Source organism: Oryctolagus cuniculus, chromosome 11 (genome assembly GCF_051225735.1).
Source record: "Oryctolagus cuniculus isolate XC-2025 breed Fujian yellow rabbit chromosome 11, ASM5122573v1, whole genome shotgun sequence".
Classification (NCBI taxonomy): Eukaryota; Metazoa; Chordata; class Mammalia; order Lagomorpha; family Leporidae; genus Oryctolagus; species Oryctolagus cuniculus.
The window spans coordinates 66,153,638-66,172,959 of record NC_142877.1 but is presented as its reverse complement, the minus strand read 5'-3'; the positions used below and the strand labels follow the sequence as shown (position 1 = coordinate 66,172,959).

At 44.7% G+C, this 19,322-nt stretch overlaps 1 protein-coding gene across 2 annotated transcripts in view; it reads right to left on the bottom strand.

Moving 5' to 3' along the window:
- SRGAP1 (SLIT-ROBO Rho GTPase activating protein 1) overlaps positions 1 to 19,322 on the bottom strand; it is a 318,942-nt gene that overhangs the window by 208,232 nt on the left and 91,388 nt on the right. The gene's annotated exons all lie outside the window — the stretch shown is intronic.

Sequence of the window (19,322 nt, the reverse complement as noted above, 5' to 3'; positions counted from 1 at the left end):
ATGGGAATTACAGCACATTCCTGGAAGAAGCTGCGAGAATCCAAGGTAGCATGTATCCCCAACATGTGACTGGCTGTAACCAAATGAGAAAAATGTTTATTACCCAGTCTTTCTTATCAGCTGAGCTCAGGCCCACACCTAATAGCCCAAGGGCTACATTTCTTAATCTGTATTACATGAATGCCCTGCACCTTCATCTGCCATGGGACATGGGGCAAGTCATCCTTACTTGAGTTCAAATCCAGTTTTTTTCTTTTTTTTATTTTTTTTCAGATTTATTTGAAAGGCAGAGTTTACAGAGAGAGGGAGAGAGAGAAAAAGAGAGATATTCCATCTACTGGTTCACTCCCCAAATGGCCGGAGCTGGGTCAGTCTGAAGCCAGAAGCCAGGAGCTTCTCTGGACTCCTCTCCCATGTGGCTGCAGGGGCCCAGGTACTTGGGCCTCTTCTGCTGCCCTCGCAGAAAAATCAGCAGGGAGCTGGATTGAAGGTGGAGTGGCCAGGACTTGAACCAGCACCCATATCAGATGCTGGCACTGCAGGCTGAGGCTTTACTTGCTATGTCACAATGCCAGTCCCACCTTTTATTTTTTTAAGATTTATTTATTTATTTGAAACTCAAGAGTTAAACAGAGAAAGGGAGAGACAGAGAGAATCTTTCATCTTCTGGTTCACTTTGCAGTTCGTTACAATGACCAGGGCTAGGCCAGGCCAGAGCCAGGAGCTTTATTTGGGTCTCCCACATGGGTGGCAGGGCTTTTCTCAGGCCATTATGAGGGAGCAGGATCAGAACTGGCACCTATATGGGATGCTAGAGTCACAAGCTGTGTCTTTACCCATTACTCTGCAATGTTGGCTCCCAAATCTTATTCTTACCACTTACAAGTTATGTTCCTTTGACAAATAACCTCACTTTGCTACCACTTCTTTACATGTTAAAAAAAAAGAGTAATAATGGTACCAACAGGATTCTATGACATGCTAATACATACATATACTCAGATAAGCGCCTTGATATTTAAGTGCTCAATGACTATTAATAACTATTACTATTAATTACTTCAGTGAGATATAAAGTGATCTCTCTCTCATGGTAGTGACATTGCATTTGTTGTTCTTCTCTGCATGGTCAGTTCCTGATACAGTATCTTGTACAGATTGGATGTTCAATGAAGTTTTTGGCAGCTTATTATAAAATTACTATGAAAGAGACTGATTTTGTTGCATGAATGACCATTTATATAGAACTATTTACAAAAGAATTGTTTCTCCTAGTTCACTGGCGAACTTCCTTCTACCAGAAGATGAGTGATCACAACACATTGTGCTTCCCTTTCTGACCTTCAAGGAATAGAGTTAAATCTGGGACCCAGGGCCAAGCATCCCATCCAACAGTTAAGACACCAGTCAAGATGCCCATTTCTACATCGAATTGCCTGGGTTCAATTCCCAGCTAGAGCTCTGAATTCAGCCTCCCCCCAGTGCAGACCCTGGGAGGCAGTGGTGATAGTGCAAGTAACTGCATTCCTCCCTCTCATGTAGAAGACCTCGATTAAGTTACCAGCTCCCAGCTTTGGTCTGGCCCAGTCCCGGCCAGTGCAGGCATTCTGGGAAATGAACTAGCAGATAGGAGCACTCTCTCTCATTCTCTCTCTCACGTGCTCTCTCCTTCTCTCCTTCTCCTCTCAGCTCTCAGATAAAACAAAAACAAAAGCCTAGGATTCCTTTGTAGAAACTAACCTAGATTTTCTGGTACCTATTAATTCCCTAGTTACTTTGAAGGGTTCTTTACAAAAAAAATTTTTTATGCTCCTACTGGAAACTGGCTAGAATAATTTTCGGACACACCCATTTATTTAAAACAGCTTTGCATACAGTGAGTATTTTCGTACATCAAGCATTGTGCTAAGAACAATACAAATGGATGAATACAGGAGATTCTGGGAGATGGCTCCAGGAGAAGAAACAGATGGAAAGCCATGTGGAACACAGACTGCACATCCCTTATTCAAAATGCTTGTGGCCAGAAGCGCTTTGGATTTTGGATTTTGGAATATGTGCATATCTACAATGAGATATCTTGGAGACGGAACCCATATCTAAACATGGAATTCATTTATGTTTCATGTACACCTTAAACATACAGCCTGAAAGTAATTTTAGATAATATTTTTGGCACAGCCATGTTTTGATGGTGCGTGAGGTCAGGTGTGGAATTTTATACTTCTGGTTTCATGTCACTACTCAAAAAGTTTTGGTTTTGGGTGCACTTAGGGTTTCAGATTTTTCCATGAGGGATGCTCAATCTGCTGATAGAGGAGAGAAGAAAAAGACTACAGAAGCACAGAGGAGACTTGATGCTCAGTGATGGTGAGGATGGCTCACTGTGGCTGCTGGGGGAGCTAGCAAACAACCATGATGCTCACAGCCAAGTGGCAGAGATTCTGCTGGGGACGCAGCAACTGAGCCCAGTGGGAGAACCCATGTGTCCAGGCTCGGACTGAGAGAGAACAGGGCACCTCACCAGGAATTGAAAAAGTGAACAAGAAGAAAGAATGCCATCTTACCCGACCAACCATTACCAAATCTTCCAAATATTTTGAGGTGGCTTGCAATAAAAAGTAATTAAAAGTTTAAATTCACAATTACATACTTCATTTAGACATAGGTGTCATTAAATGCTTTTGGCTAATTTAGTTATGTGGAAAATCTGCATACAAGTTACAGGGTACCCATTGTGTTTAACTAAAGCACTATAATAGGATGTTTCTCTTACACTGTAAATGACAGTGGTGACAACAGCCAGAATTAAATCAACATTCATAGGGTATTGCTGTAACAAGGCTACCCTCATCTCCCCCTACTTTACAAGGGTAAATTACAGGGAGATGAGAGGAAGAGAGATTTCCAGAATTGATGGAACAGTCATATGCCGGGCTTTCCATTCAAGGCTGTTCCCCTCGGGTCACTATTAGTGTGCATTTCCTTTTATTTTACACAGATCTCTAACACACTCAGAGATCTGATTCCCAAAACTGTATAGGAAACGAGTTAAGTGTGGCAAGAGTCACAGAGTGCCAACCAGGAGAGAGAACAGGATACACTTCCTAAGAAAAACAGAAAAACTCAAACATCACAGCTCAGTGAGATCAACGCATTCAACCCTATCCAGGCTCAATGATATCATTACCACGGGAGAAGAGAGTTAAATGATTTTCAGAAAATTTTAAGATATCAGGCAAAGACATGCTAGAAATATGCAAGAAAGGGCTTTCCACGCAAAAGATCCACTGGACAAAAAAACAAAACTGGTATGGTAAGAAGAGGGGCTGTACATCCATTTCTATTAAAATATTTGGGTACACCGAGGGTTTCTCAAGGAATATTCACATTTTACTGTTGAAGGACAACTTTGGTGAAATCTAAGTACAATTCTGAAATAAAGTTCCAAGTTCAATTTTAAATATACAGATGAGCGTCAGCCTTTACATATCGAGTTTATTGTATCAGCTGCAGATGGAGTGGCTCAGACATTCTCAGGAGACCTGAGAATGAGATGACACGATGCCAAATCCAAGAGACCTCTCTGATATTTTTAAACCAGGAAAGTCCTATCCTATCATCCAGGGCCCCAATTTATAAAGAATAATTAGTCATTTTTTGGCACAGTGACAAGAACTAACAGCCACTTGTTTTGTTTTGCTTTTTAATGCAAAGAGAAGGACCTAGGATTACAGCTAATCTTGACAAGTGTACCAGAGTGCAAAAATGCAAACAGAAGGAGCAAAGGTATTTGAGAAAAGGAAATTTGACTAATTTAATATATATTTATCAGGCACTAACTCTACCTGAATTTATTTTTAAGATTTTATTTTTGTTTATTGGAAAGGCACAGTTACAGAAAGAGAAATTGGGAGATACAGAGAGATCTTCCACCTGCTGGTTACTCTTTAAATGGCTACAACAGCTGAAGCCAGGAGCCTGGAACTCTGTCCTGGTCTCCCACATACGTAGCAGAGGTCCAGGCACATTAGCAGGGAGTTGGATTGGAAGTGGAACAGCTGGGACTGGAATTGGCACCCATAATGGGATGCAGGCATTGCAGGTGGCAGCTTAACCCACTACACCACCATGCTGGCCCCCTAAAATGTCTTATTTACCACAATGAACTTATCTTTCATAAACCAACAACACTACATGACACTTAAACATCACTTGCTCCACTCAAAAGCCATGAAGCCTCTGTACTTGGGCTCCGGAAAACACCTGGAAGAAACTCGCACAGCCTCCACCTAGAACAAAGCTGTCTTCACCAGTTTACCAGAAGGCTGTGTACCACGGCTGCAATGGCAATGGGTCCAGTGCTTGCTCCGAAGCCTCTGTTCTCCACATGCCAACAACGCCAAATTCACAGGGGATGCCACATGCTGCCCACGGCAGGTGCCCTTGCAAGTTTTTCTGGTCACCAGAAAAGGATCATGACAACACTGGAATGTAAGAAACAAATAGAGGGACGACTTCCCTAAATACTATTTTTAAGATGATACAGTAGTTAGTGGTCTGCTGACCACATAACACAGCGAAAAACAATTAGCCATTCAGTGGCACAAGCATAGACAGTTCTCCTCATGGCCTGTATTTTAAACAAAAATCCCAGCTTCTGGGTGGAATCCCCAACCATGCTGCAAACGAAGGAAATATAAAAAACTGCTTCCTACTTCCTGGCTGATCAATTCCAGACAGGGCTCCCTATCCCATTAACACGTGGCCCAAGCCCTTCCTCTCCCGATACAGCATTCCTGGGTTGGTTATAGCTTCTATGCTCAGCTTTTAAAAAAATTTTTAAGTAGGGAAAATAGATAGGCAGCTGTAGTCACGATGGGTTTCAAAACTTTCTGCACCTAAATAAGCATCTTTAAAAATACTTTTTTTTTTGACAGGCAGAGAAAGAGAACATTCCCCAAATGCTTGTAACAACTGGTGCTGGGCTAGGCCAAAGTTGGGAGCCAGGAACTCAAGCCGGGTCTCCCACATGAGTGGCAGGGACCCTTCTAACATGAGCCATCACCTGCCACTTCTCAGGGTGAGTACTAGCAGGAAGCTAGACTCAGGGGCAGAGCCGCCACTCAAACCTTGGTACTCTCATTTGGGATACGGGTGTCCCAAATGTGGTCTTAGCCACCATGCCAAACACTCACCCTTAAACTTGCATTTTAATTCCATTTCCCACTAGCTTTTTGAAGTACTCCCACGGAAGAAAGACAAGTCTGACGGAATATCAGGTTGGGTAACAGAAAACGCGGAGTTGGAGTGGAGAATGGAAAGAGGTTTTTACAAGTTCAGCGTAAAGAACCAGGACACACACGAAAAGGACTGGCTGCTCCTCCAGAGAAGATGGCTGCGAGGGGTGAGAGCATGTTCTTTGCACTTGCAAGGCAGTCAGAGACCTCTGAGCCCAGTGTCTCTCTCAGGGAAACAAAGCTGTAGGGCCATCGCACTACCTTTCCAGGGTCCTTCGGCCAGGCAGTTATCCTGAGAGCTGCTGTCACTATGTACACACTCTTGGGAGAAACCTTATTAACTAATTATTCCTCTCCTGAAAAACAACTTGTTTGTTACTTTATGGTTGTGGTTGTGGTGTGGAGCTTGGGGCTCACTCATGCACCCGCCTTCCAGGCAGCACGGGGCTTCCTTGTCACCTCATTTCTAGCCCCCCTGCTTTAAGATCTGTTTATTTATTTTATAGGCAGAGCTAGAGAGAGAGAGGGAGAGAGAATCTACCATCTACTAGTTCACTCCCCAGCTGGCTGCAAGGGCCAGGGCTGGGCCAGGCCAAGGCTAGGAGCTGGGAGCTTCATCCAGGTCTCCCACACGGGTGACAGGAGCCCAAACACTTAGGCCACTTCTGTTGCTTTTCCTAGGCAGTGAGCAGGGAGCTGGATCATTAGTGGGGCAGCCAGGACTCGAATGGTGCTCCTATTGGATGCCGTCATCACAGGTGATAGATCAGCCTGCTGAAAAAGGACACCAGCCCCTCCAGCCCCCTTCAAGGCCATCTTTTTTCCTCCTTTCTTTCAGATCTTCCATTTAACATTTTTTTGTCCTTTTGTATTTTATGGATCCTTAGAAGCTCTTACAAATCCTTTCTGAGAAAAAAAAATAACCAGAGTATAACAAATATCTTATGTAACATTTGGCATTTTTCATAGAAACTCACTGGAACTTGTTAAGGCGTGAGGAATGTACCATTTCTTTTACACGTTACATGGTCTCATTGAGATCACTCAGCACTGGCAACCTTATAATTTATCCACAGAAGATCCATCTGTGGTGGGGGTTTGGCCTGGTGATTAAAACATCTCATATCAGAGCACTTGGCTCTGCCAATACCTGGCTCCGCCTCCCAACTCCAGCTTCCTGCTAATGCAGACAATGGAAGGCAGCGGTGATGGCTCAAGTAACTGGATTGCCGCCATCCATGATGGAGATCTGGATTGAGCTCCTGGCTTCTAGCTGTAGCCCAGGCCAGCCTCAGCTATTATGAGCATTTGGGGGCATGAGCCAGTGAAGGGAAGTTTATCGCTTTCTTTCTTTTTCAAATAAATAATTTTTTTTAATTAGAAAAAAAAATACTTCTTCCTAAGCAAAAAGAGCTGGTATACTAATTGGCCACTCCATTCCAATTTTTATATCAAGTTATATCACATTTTGCTTAGATTAAATTGAGAAGTACATTAACAAATTTTATTTTTAAAAATCATTCATTCAGAGCCGGCGCCGTGGCTCAATAGGCTAATCCTCCACCTTGCGGCGCCGGCACACCGGGTTCTAGTCCCGGTCGGGGCGCCGGATTCTGTCCCGGTTGCCCCTCTTCCAGGCCAGCTCTCTGCTATGGCCAGGGAGTGCAGTGGAGGATGGCCCAGGTGCTTGGGCCCTGCACCCCATGGGAGACCAGGAAAAAGCACCTGGCTCCTGGCTCCTGCCATCGGATCAGCGCGGTGCGCCGGCTGCAGCGCGCCGGCCTCGGCGGCCATTGGAGGGTGAACCAACGGCAAAGGAAGACCTTTCTCTCTCTGTCTCTCTCTCTCACTGTCCACTCTGCCTATCAAAAAAAAAAAAAAAAAAAAAAAAGAAAACAGAAAAAAATCATTCATTCATTTGTTCAAAAGGCAAAGTGACAGAGAGATAGAAACACAGAGAGATCTTCTGTCCAGTGGTTTACTCCCCAAATGCCCACCACAGCCAAGGCTGAGCCAGCCCAAAACCAGAAGGCAGGAACTCCATCTGGGTCTCTCTTGTAGGTGCAGAGACCTAAGTACTTGGGCCATCAATCATCACCTGCTGCTTACCCAGGCGCATTATGAAGAAGCAGGAAACATGGTATCTGGGACTTGAACTTGTACTCCAGTATGGGATGCCAGCATTGCAAGCAGCACCAGGCTCTGATTTTATGCCTTTAAGGTTTATTCTGATTCAAATTATAAAAATCTCAGGCTAAAAAAAAAACTTATACATTTCCCAAGGAAATTCATAAACAGTAGCAGAAGGTACCAACATGGCGAAAATTACTGTTTCCCTCCATTTCCATACTTGCAGAATGGTATAATTTATACCACCTACCTGCTGCTATTCAACTGCTCAAAGTATCATTTTTATTGGGAAAATATTGCCTAAAGGGGCAAATAAAGAATAGCGAAATCAACCAAGAATTCTTTTCTATTAAACTTTCCTCCTGGATGAGGTTGGGTTTGAGTTGAAGTGTTTTTCTCAAACCTTGAGATGGAAGCAACCAGAAAGCAAGAGCACACCATGGCTCAGTAGTAACAGGTGACAGGTGAGCACAGCCAGATACCTTTTCAGGCCTGGAAGATTCTACCCCAAACCAAGGTGGCTTCTGTTCTTCTACATCTACAAGGGCTCCCAGGTCCCTACATAATTGATGTGGTTCAAGAAGTGAAATGTGAACTGGCTAACATGCGAGCATTTACAGTTGGAAGCAGAGAAGGTTCAAAGCCAAGCTCAGGCACACCAAAGCTTGCTCAACAACAAGCCTTCAAGAGGCCCTGCAGCTCCAGCCTCTCAACTCCTCCACAGCTCCACCGCTGCAGGCCCTTTAAGAAGGTGGTGCTCCCCGGCCACCACACAAGCTTTCCAGCCTCCTGGTGCAGGCTTCTGAGCAGAAAACACCAAGGTCTGCTCTCCGGAGACCACTGCACATTGCTTAGCCCACGTAGGGGCTGTGCTAATGTGCAAAACACTCAGCTTACTTCTTGGCCAACCTGGTAACCCAGGGCTGTGAGCTGCTTTGCCAGGAGACCCTTGGAGACTCGAGCCAACCTGCCAAGGGGGTGTTTCCACACACAGTGTGATGTTCCCACACTCAGAGAAGAGGACCTCAACACTGGGAAACTGCAAAGGCTCCCGATGTAGGGGAAATGGATTAAAATAGGAAAAAGAAGAAAAGAAAAATGCTCTAAGGTTGTCTTTGGAGTTTTCCTATTTTATTAGTCATTACTGAGGAAGACCAGTTCGAGGCAAGCCCCTGGGTGTTAATATAACACACTAACACGACTCATTAGGAAGCTACAAAAGGCTGTTTATTGTTCTCCTACTAAAAGTCCCTGTACACAGAGAAACCAAAATGTCAGGATTTTCCCGCCTTAGTCCTACGGGAGATGAGTCTTTGAAGAGGATATCAAACTATCCAAACTCAGCATCCCCACTCTAATGACTCCACCATATGGGATCCAGATGTCATGAACGAGTTTGATGTGAACTCTGTAATGCATGAAGTGATCCAGTACTAAGTTTCTTTGCAGTTATGGATAAGCCTAAGTCATCCACATCTGAAAAGAAATGTTCTTGGCAGTCCCTGGAGTCCCTTGATTTCCGGTTCTATGGAAGATTGTACATGAACGGTTCAGATGCAGCAACCGTCACCATGATGAGACTTTTTAAAGATCCTCCTCTCTTCTTGCTTTATATGATTTTGGACCCATGTCATCAGTAGCCCAGATTTTGCAACAATATGAAGAATTAGCTCCAGGCTGCAATTCTTAGGTCTCCACGATCTGGTCCTCACATAACATTTTGATCCAGTTAAATCACTACTCTGCCAATATGCAACATCCATTATAGCCAGTAATGAGATTTTTTTTTTTTTTTTGACAGGCAGAGTGGACAGTGAGAGAGAGAGACAGAGAGAAAGGTCTTCCTTTTGCCGTTGGTTCACCCTCCAATGGCCGCCGAGGCCGGCGCGCTGCAGCCGGCGCACCGCGCTGATCCGATGGCAGGAGCCAGGAGCCAGGTGCTTTTCCTGGTCTCCCATGGGGTGCAGGGCCCAAGCACCTGGGCCATCCTCCACTGCACTCCCTGGCCACAGCAGAGGGCTGGCCTGGAAGAGGGGCAACCGGGACAGAATCCGGCGCCCCGACCGGGACTAGAACCCGGTGTGCCGGCGCCGCTAGGCGGAGGATTAGCCTAGTGAGCCGCGGCGCCGGCCAGTAATGAGATTTATAAACAAGATGGCAAGCATACTTTCAAGCTTAACTTTTCCTTGCTCTCCTCTGCTTTGGATCCCCTTGACATACACTGAACATATAAACTAAAGCTGATGGGACGTGTCCATTTGTATGGCACTATCCATTTGAAAGAAGACAGAAAAGGTAGAAAGGTTTAGGACTAGTATACTTGAATTTGAACTCTTAGGAAGGGTGGGCCCTTTTTTGTTTGTTTTTACTTTTTTTACTTATTTAGTTGAGAGGCAGAGAAAGAGACAAGGAAACAGAGAGGGAGAGGGAGAGGGAGAGGGAGAGAGAGAGCGTGCTCCCATCTGCTGCTTGACTCCCCAGATTCCTGCAGTACCCAGGGCTGGGTCATGCTGTACCCAGGAGCCAGGAACTCATAATGCAGGAGACGTCTCCCACATGGCTGACAGGAACCCAACTACTTGAGCCATCACCACTGCCCACCAGGATCGGCATTAGGAAGAAGTTGGAGCCAGGAACGGAGCCAGATGTTGAACCCAGGCACTCTGCTGTAGAACACAGGCATCCCAACCAGTGTCTTAACTGTCAGGCCAATCATGCACCTTGTGTTCTATTAACTTTAGTTTCATCATCAGAGTACATGAGTAATCAAAGAATTCTCTCTTTTTGAGAGGCAGAGACACTTGAAACAGAAACAAATACAGACATAGAGCACTCCTTCTACTGGTTCACTCTCCAAACACCCGCAGAGGCTGGGACTGGGCCAGGGCTGAAGAAAGGCATTGGGGACTCAGTCCAGGTAGCCCACGTGGCTGGCAGAGCCCAACTACTTGAACCATCACCCCGTCTTCCAGGATGTGCATTAGCAGGAAATTGGAGTTAAGAGCCAGAGCCAAGAATCAAATCCAAATATTGCAATGTGGGATGTACGCATCTTAAATATTAATGATCTGTGATTACTTTAAAACTTACTGTACATGGGTGAAATTGTTGTTTTTCCGTTCAATTATTGTTTACAGCCATTGTCTATATTCCCACTAAACTAAGGTCTTTTTGCTTTTCACTTGTTAAAGTTCTTATCTGGGGAAGCATTAAGCCTTTTTACTGTAATATCAATTTAAATGTTATATCAAAAATGAAAGAAAGAGGTAAAGGAAGGGAAAATGGGGGAAGGAGGGAAGAAAGAAATATTATATTCTTAGAACTGTGTCTACAAACTATATTGACTCTATTAAAAGCTAGTTAAATTCTTAAAAATTAGTAAGTAAAAATAAATGCCCACCCCTTAATTTTATGCAACTTGTCATCTTCACAAAATGTTGTACAGATCAAAATCAATACTGAGTATTTCTCGAATTCTTCTATCAATGAAGATGCTTCAATTCCAATACAAACTGGCTGTAAACAATACGAAATTAATAACCTTATATTCTTCTAAGAGAAGAAGAAACTAGTTCACCCAAGGCACAGTGGCTGATAATGGCACTGATCAGTAACATTACTGATGGTTCTAGTTCCTTCTACATCTACACTCTACTGTCTCAGGTCTGATTTTCTTTTCCCTTTTCTAAAAGTTTTATTTAGTTAGTTTTACTTATTAGGAAGGCAGAGAGCAGAGAGACAGGAACATATTGGTCTCCCATCTGCTGGTTAACTCTCCCAATGCCTGTAACAGCTAGGGCTGGGTCAAGCCAAAGCCAGGAGTGCAGAGCAATCAGGGTCTCCCACATGGGTGGCAGGGACGTAACCACTTGATCCATCACCTGCTACCTCCCAGGGTACACATGAGCAGGGATCGGAAGCAGAGCTGGGACTCAGACCCAGGCAATCTGACATGGGATATGGATGCCCCAAGAAGTATCTTAACTGCTAAACCGCAGCAGCTGCCAGCAGAGCCTAGCCCTCTTGTGTAGCAGCTCCAGGTGACATATCAGACTAGATAAAGTCCACAAGCAATAAAAGATAATCTTTTCAGTGCCTAAGGAACCCCCCAGAGGTATGTGAGCCCACGTCCCCTTGCTGTCACTGGCCAAAATGAGGTGCTACGTATCCAAGCTTAAACCAACTCCTGATAACTGAAAAGCTACTGTCATAAATGAACAAAGTGGGAAACTTCCCAATAAAGGAAGAATATTTACTGGGGAGGCAACCGGTCTCTAACACAACAGTAACTTTCAATTCAAAACACCATCATTACAGTACTAGCTACTGTTCCAGACCCAGGTGGAGCTTCAATTCTTCCATGTGGTCTCACTACCCAAGCCCAGGTGAGTTCACTTTCCTCTACCTGTCTATATCCCTTACCATCCATAACTCTCACTTGATACTTACTGCATACTCTCAGGCTGTTTCTTTTTCAATATTGTTTTTATTATACTAATAATAAAGAGATAGAAAAGTCATAAATATATAAAGAAAATTAAAAAATCACTCCTAGTCTCATCATGAGAGATAAACATTATATGAATGTTTCAGAATATCCTGCCCTTTTTTTTTTTCCTAACCCTGTGTATTTATATATGAAAAAGTATCTTCTTTTTATATATAGGTTCCTGGCTATGCCAACTAAAATTTCAACTCACTGAGAGCTGGATTCTTTCCAAGCACCTTGGAACAGTTACAGGAATGCAAAAGGCACTTGCTGATCCACAAACAAAGTTTACAGTGGGCTCCTTTTCTTTGGAGGATTAGAAGGAATATTTTAAAGGCAACACCTCAGAACATGTCCACCTAATATTTCGCAGGTTCGTTTTTACCAACACTTACAAGAAAGCTGATTAAATTTTCTAGAAAAGTAATATACTGTTTTATATGAGTAAATGTTGTTTTAAGATTAGAAAATTTTATGTAATCTCTTGAATGCTTGGCAATTATATTTACACTTATAATTAAAACCAGTCTTCAACTTAAATATTTGGACACCAAACTAGGTAGGGAAAATGTAATGTAGGGAGCATGGTTCTCAGATAATTCACTTCATAAAAGAGTCCTTCAATAAAACTTCTGTGTAGAGAAGCTTTCTATACACCTAAGTCACATTTTCAAGGCACTGGAATAAACAGCTATGATAACAAAATAACCAGTCTTCTACTAATTCACCTGTTTTTTTGGTCTCAGATTTTGTGGGTAGGGTTTTCCTAAATTAAGACAAAACTGGTGCAGGCCCTATGACACAGAGGGTTAAGTCGCCATAGTGAAGCACTGTTTTGAGTCCCGGCTGCTCCACTTTCATTCCAGCTCCCTGCTCAGGGGCCTGGGAAGGCAGCAGAAGATGGCCCAAGTGTGTGGGAGACCTGGATGGAGTTCCAGGCTCTGGGCTTGGACCTAGCCCAGACCTGGCAGTTGAATCCATCCAGAGAGTGAACCAGCAGATAGAAGATGTCTGTCTATCTGTCTCTCTTCTCTCTGCTGCTGCTCTGCCTTTCAAATAAATAAAAAATAAATCTTTAAAATATTAACATACAGGGCCGGCGCCATGGCTCACTTGGTTAATCCTCCACCTGTGGCACTGGCATCCCATGTGGGCACTGGGTTCAAAAGTCCTGGTGTTCCTCTTCCATTTGGAGGGTGAACCAATGGAAGGAAGACCTTTCTCTCTGTCTCTCTCACTAACTCTATCTGTCAAAAAATTTAAAAAAATATTAACATACAGTTCTATGTAGCCTAAGACCCATAATGACCCGTCCATTGTTCAGACCCTCCACAGGACATCAGAGGCTCATTTTTGTTTAACAAATATTTACTGGGCTAACCATTTGGTGCAGCCATGAAGATGCCGCTTGGGATGCCAGCATTCCCACATCAGAGCACTCGGATTCAGGTCCCAGCTGCACTCCATCTCCCAGACTCCATCCTGCTATAGTGCATCGTTGGTGGCAGCAAGTGATGGCTTAAGTGGTTGTGCCCCTGTCACCCACATGGGAGACCCAGACCGACTTCGAGGCGCCTGGTTTTGGCCTGGCCCAGTCCCAGCTTTGTGGGCATTTGAGGAGTGAACCAGCACGTAGAAGATCTTTGTCTCTCTGCTTCTCAAATAAAAAATGAAATTAAGGAAACAAAATTAAAACATTTACTTCTTGAACTTCTACTATGTGCCAACCAAAGCCACACCCAGCTGGCATGGTGTTCAGAGGCAGGAACAGTGTTCAAACGAAGGCTTTTCCTCCCAATACAAACCTCAATGACAACGCCTCTGCCTGCCACCATCATGTTTTGGTCTTCCTATTTCCCAAAAGTTCCAACTGAAACGTAAGGAATTCAGATTAAAATAGTTGCTGGGGGGTCGTGGTTGGGGCAGGCAAGCTGAAGATGCTGCAGGAAGCCGTGGAACCGACTCGGGAGGAAAGGGCCAGGCAGCGGCTGAGCTGAGTCCTGAGATCCCCTTTTGTTCACGTCGGTTAACTTGTTACCGTCCTGATCTTCCAGGTATCCAGGGAATCTGTCAGTCTACAGAGAGTTACTGAGCACATGCAGAGGTCTGTGCTCAGACCACAGAAGAACCAGTGATTACAGACACTAGAGGGAGATAATAATGTATGGGAATGGAACAAAATGCAAGAGCTGCAGGAGTGATGAGCATTTAGCCTGCTGTCCAGGACTGGCTAAGACTCCACCTGCGAAGCTGGCATCCCACACGGGTGCTGGTTCAGCCCGGCTGCTCCACTTCTGATGCAGCCCCCTGCTATTGAGCCTGGGAAAGCAGCAGAAGATGGCCTGAGTGCCTGGGCCCCTGCCACCCATGGGGGAGACCAGGACGGAGCTTCAGGCTCCTAGCTTCAACCTGGCCCAGCCCAGCCCAGGCCATTGTGGCCACTTGGGGAGGGAGCAAGCCAATGGAAGGTTTCTCTCTGTCTCTTCCTTTCTATGCCTTTCAAATAAACAAACAAATCTTTAACTAACTAAATCTTTCTGGGGGCCAGCACTGTGGCATAGTAAGTAAAGCTGCTGCTTGCAAAGCCACATCCCATATGGGTGGAAGGTTCACTCTCAGCTACTCTATTTCCCCTCCAACTCTCTGCTAATGGCCTAGAAGAAGCAATAAAAGATGGCCTGATTGCTTGGGCTCTTGCCACCCACGTGGGAGACCTGGATGAAGCTACTGCCTTCAGCCTGGCAGAGCCCTGGCCAATGCATCCACGTGCGGAATGAGCCAGTTGATGGAAGCTCACACTGTCTCTCTCTGTAGCTCTTTCAAATAAAGAAATCTTTAAAGAAAAAAGGCACTTTCTTTAAAAAATTTTTTGTGAAAAAAAAAAAAAAGTAACCAGTTCTAGTGTTTCATAGCACATTGGGTTACTATAGTTCACAACAATGAATTATATACTGTATACAGAAATGGAAGAGAAGAGCTGGCAGGCACCAAAAACAAAGATAAGAAAATGAAAGTTTCGTTACCAGGCTTGATCAGTTTATGCTGTGGATGCACACTGAAATATTACATCGTACTCCAGTAAAAATGTACAATTATTACATACGACTGAAAAACTTGAAACAAAATTATTTTCTAAAATTTTAATGTTTTGTGAAAAATGAACATCAAAAGAGGAAGGAAGGGGTCTAGTGAGTACATATTCCAAGGACTCAGTGTGAGTAGTGGGAGAGTTGCTGAGTCTCTTGGGATGGGTGAGGCAGCGCCCAGAAGAGAGGGGGGAAAATCCACTGCTTGCAGGTGAAATGGCCTTGGACGGCCTATCCAATGAACTGACTCAAAAGCAGAGGGCAGGGGGCCAGTGCTGTGGCACAGCGGGTAAAGCTGCTGCCTGCAGTGCCAACATCCCATATGGGTGCCGGTTCCAGTCCCGGCTGCTCCACTTCTGGGCCCTTGCACCCACGTGGGAGTCGGGGAAGAAGCTCCTGGCTCCTGGCTTCAGATCGGTGCAGCTCTGGCCATTGCAGCCAATTGGGGAGTGAACCAGCGGATGGAAGACCTCTCTCTCTCTTTCTCTCTCTCTCTGCCTATCCTTCTCTCTCTAACTGTTTCAAATAAATAATCTTTAAAAAAAAAAAAGCAGAGAGCAGCATGGGGGCAGGACTCAGCCAGAAGTCAGATCTGAGTTTACTGATTGGAGAGGCACCAGCGGAGACAGGACCACCGCAGCACAGGGACCAGCTCTTGGAGCGGCTCCCATGCAGGTGACAACTCACTGACATCAGTAGCAAAAGGCTCCTCCTGTGTTTCCAGCTTAAAGTCTTCACCATCATGTGGGTTCTGTCTCAGAGCAAGAACACAAGACTTTGAGAAGCTGTGGACATCACCTCTCTACCTGGAGCCTTCCTTTGGCAAAAGGTTATCCAGAAGTGGCAAAGGTGGTGTTTGCCTTAGGTGCCTTCCTACATACGCCAGGATTACCTGCAGTTACGGGGGTGGCTTGTCCTTTTCATTAACGTTGCTGTGACTTCAATGTTGTCGCACGCTACACTGAGAAAGCCTATGAACTTCCACTGGTTCACTCACAACTGCAGAACTGCTTCATTAAACCTGGAACTCGTTAAAGCGCCACGGGCTCCCTTACATTACAGTCAAGCTCTAATACTCACACTTGATTCTAAGTGACTTACTTGTATTTTACCTGTGCATCCCTAAAAAGAAAAATAGGATGAAGAAAAACTCATGTAACTTAGTCCTTTAAGTTGTCCCAAAATGTGGCAGAGTGAGGCCGAATATTATCTTAATTTCTGCATCTTCTAGATAGCACTGACTACACAGAATGTTCTCAACACGAGGTATAACTAGATTTTTTTTTCCTCAATATGCTTTTTTTAAGATTTATTTTGTTTATTTGAAAGACAGAGTTACAGAGAGAGGTAGAGACAGAGAGAGAGGTCTCCCATCTGCTGGTTCACTCCCTAGATGGCCACAATGGCCGAAGCTGAGCCGATCCAAAGTCAGGAGCTTCTTCCAGGTCTCCCATGTGGGTTCAGGGGCCCAAGGACTTGGGCCATCTTCTACTACTTTCCCAGGCCATAGCAGAGAGCTGGATCAGAAGAGGAACAGCCAAGACTTGAACCGGCACCCATATGAGATGCTGGCACTGCAGGCCAGGGCTTTAACCAGCTGCGCCACAGCACTGGTCCCCCAGTACACTTCTAAGCCCAGCTAAGAGTCTGGGTTCATAGCCACTGATATGTCTCGATGCTCCCAATTTACAGAATGGATGCTGGTTTCCTTTGTCACACCCCTTACATACATTTTTCTACCATTTACAATGTAAGTATGTACTGTGTGTTAACCCTTACTTATGCTTTCATTAGTGGCCAAGGAATGAATCCATCTTGTGAAAGAAAAGCAAAACTACCATTCAGGGTCTACAAGTAAGTCAGGGATGCTGGTTTTTTTGTTTGTTTGTTTTTAAGAAACAACACAGACACACATTTGGCCACTAAGTGATCAACTCCTTATCAGAGGAGGAAATGCAAAGGGGCACAGGGAAGTGACTGGGACAAAGAATGAAGATTCTTCCCCTTCAGACACCCAGGAGAGTACAGAGTGGGGTAGGTGCTGTGGTGCTGCAGGTCAAGCTGCCACTCAGGACAGCTGCATTCAGAGCCTACCTCCACGCTTCCGATCCAGCTCCTGCTAATGCTGCTCGGAGGCACTGCTGGGGTTCCTGCTGCCCACATGGGAGGTCCCGGCTCCTGGCTTCAGCTTGGCCTAGCCTTGGTTGTTGTGTGCATTTCAGGGAGGCAACCAATAGATGCAAATATTTCTGTCTTTCCCTGTCACTCTACTTTTCAAATAAACAAATTTAAAAGAGAAAGAGTGATAGATGACAGCAAGCAAGCATAGCACATCTGGGCTGATGCTTTCAGTACAGCCCCATGTGGATAGGCAGACATTTATCCAAGCTCTTTGCATGGGCGGTATTCCAACCAGTCAGGCCTCGCCCTCCTCCCTCCTTGCTCTACTATGCTTTGCATTCCCAATCTACATGCACTCGACTTCCTGTGTGTAACAGGCCTCTTCATCAGCACCTGCTCGACTTGTCTATCCGCCCTTCTAGAATGTGCTCTCAGTGTGAACCTGCTCCAAACCTTACTTTATCCTAAGGCCCACTGCAAGTGACTTCTACTCTGCAATATATTCCTGGAAGGTTTGTTTCCCCCACTAAAATATAAACTATATTTTTCCTAACACATATTGCATTTGGTCTTATTCATGTTGGTAATACCCATAGTGCCTGCCATTACGTCTTCTTTACAGTAGGCACAATAATATCTGCTAAGCAATTAAGAGAATAATTCTGGTGATTCAAGCAGAAAATCAACAGATAAGCCTTGTTCATGGCGTTAACACAGCACATAATCCTCATGTAGTAATGGGCATTCAGTAAGTGCTCGTTAAAGGAAGGAGAGAAAATAAGAAAAATATTCAAGTGCTTTATTGTATTAAACATGCATTTAGCCATTCACCTCAGACACACAAACACACACACAGAAAATTCCCCATTAAATGGTTACTCCTCAAATGCTCACAACAATGCAGCTGGGCCTGGATTTGGGCAAAAGACGGGAGCCAAGAACACAACCCAGGTCCCCCAACTCTTTGAACATCACTGCTGCCGCCTGAGGACTGCAACATCAACAAGGCACAGTCAGGAAGAAGCCGAAGCCAGGCATACCACCCAAGTAAGTCTGGAATGGGACGCAGGTGCCTCAACTGGGGTCTTTCACCACTAGGCTAAACGTTTGACCCTAATTTATTTATCTGAAAGGCAGAGTTACAGAGAGTCAGAAGGAAGGACACACACACACACACACACAGATAGAGCAGGGCGGGGATCTTCCATCCACTGGTTCATTCCCAAAATGGCGTAACAGTCAGGGCCAGGGCTCGGTCAGATGGAAGCCAGGAGCCAGGAGCTTCATCTGGGTCTCCCACATGAGTGGCAGGGGCACAAGCACGTGAGTCATCTTCCACTGCTTTTCCCAGATGCATTAGCAGGAAGCTGGGTCGGAAGTCGAGCAGCTGGGACTTGAATCAGTGCCCATATGGAATGCTGGCACTGCAGGCAGCGGTTTAACTCACTGTGCTGTAACGATGGTCCCTTAACCTGTTTTTTAACTGCAGAGTGGAAATGTACTCAAGTGGAAGTGTCCACAGTTAACTGCAAGAAAAAAAAATTCTATGCAATGGTTTTACCAATTTACCAATGAATGATACTACTGCTACTACTTGGCTAAAAATAAAGGTAATTTCAATTCACTTTAAAGATGCAGAAACTGAGCACCATAGAACAGAAGAAAGGCATGGAATGACCACTGGTCTCATTTCAAGTGTATCTAAGAATATGTCAAACCATCTAACTTCTTGCCCATTAATGATGGATTTTTTAGTTGGCCTGGACCATAAGGCATAGGTCAACTGCCAAAAGCTACAACAATAAAACTACCCATACGACCACACTGATAAACGAACACACTGGAACAGCCGGTTTCTTTTACACGATTGGGTTCTTCCTTCCTTAAAAAATAAAAGGTTGGGGAGGGTGGAGCTATACTGGCTACACACACGGCAGGGGTCTAAGTTGACAGAACCATGAACCAGTCAGCCAGCAGCCCATTATCAATAAGAGGCATGTGCGTACAAACAAAAAATGGTTTTATAAAGAGAAGCCAATTAGACATTTATGGAAAAATTCATCTGGTCATATCCATCTTGCAATGTAAAAATAGCACTGCAAGGATAATCCCAAGTGTCTGTGAGCCTCGTGTCAGATGCAGCTCTTCACTGTTGACACTCCTGACACTTCCTTCATTTTTTCCTTCTGATCTCAGTGAACAAGATCAGCTTTTCCATTAATGAAAGCCCAAATGTTCCAATCAGTTGCTCCCAAC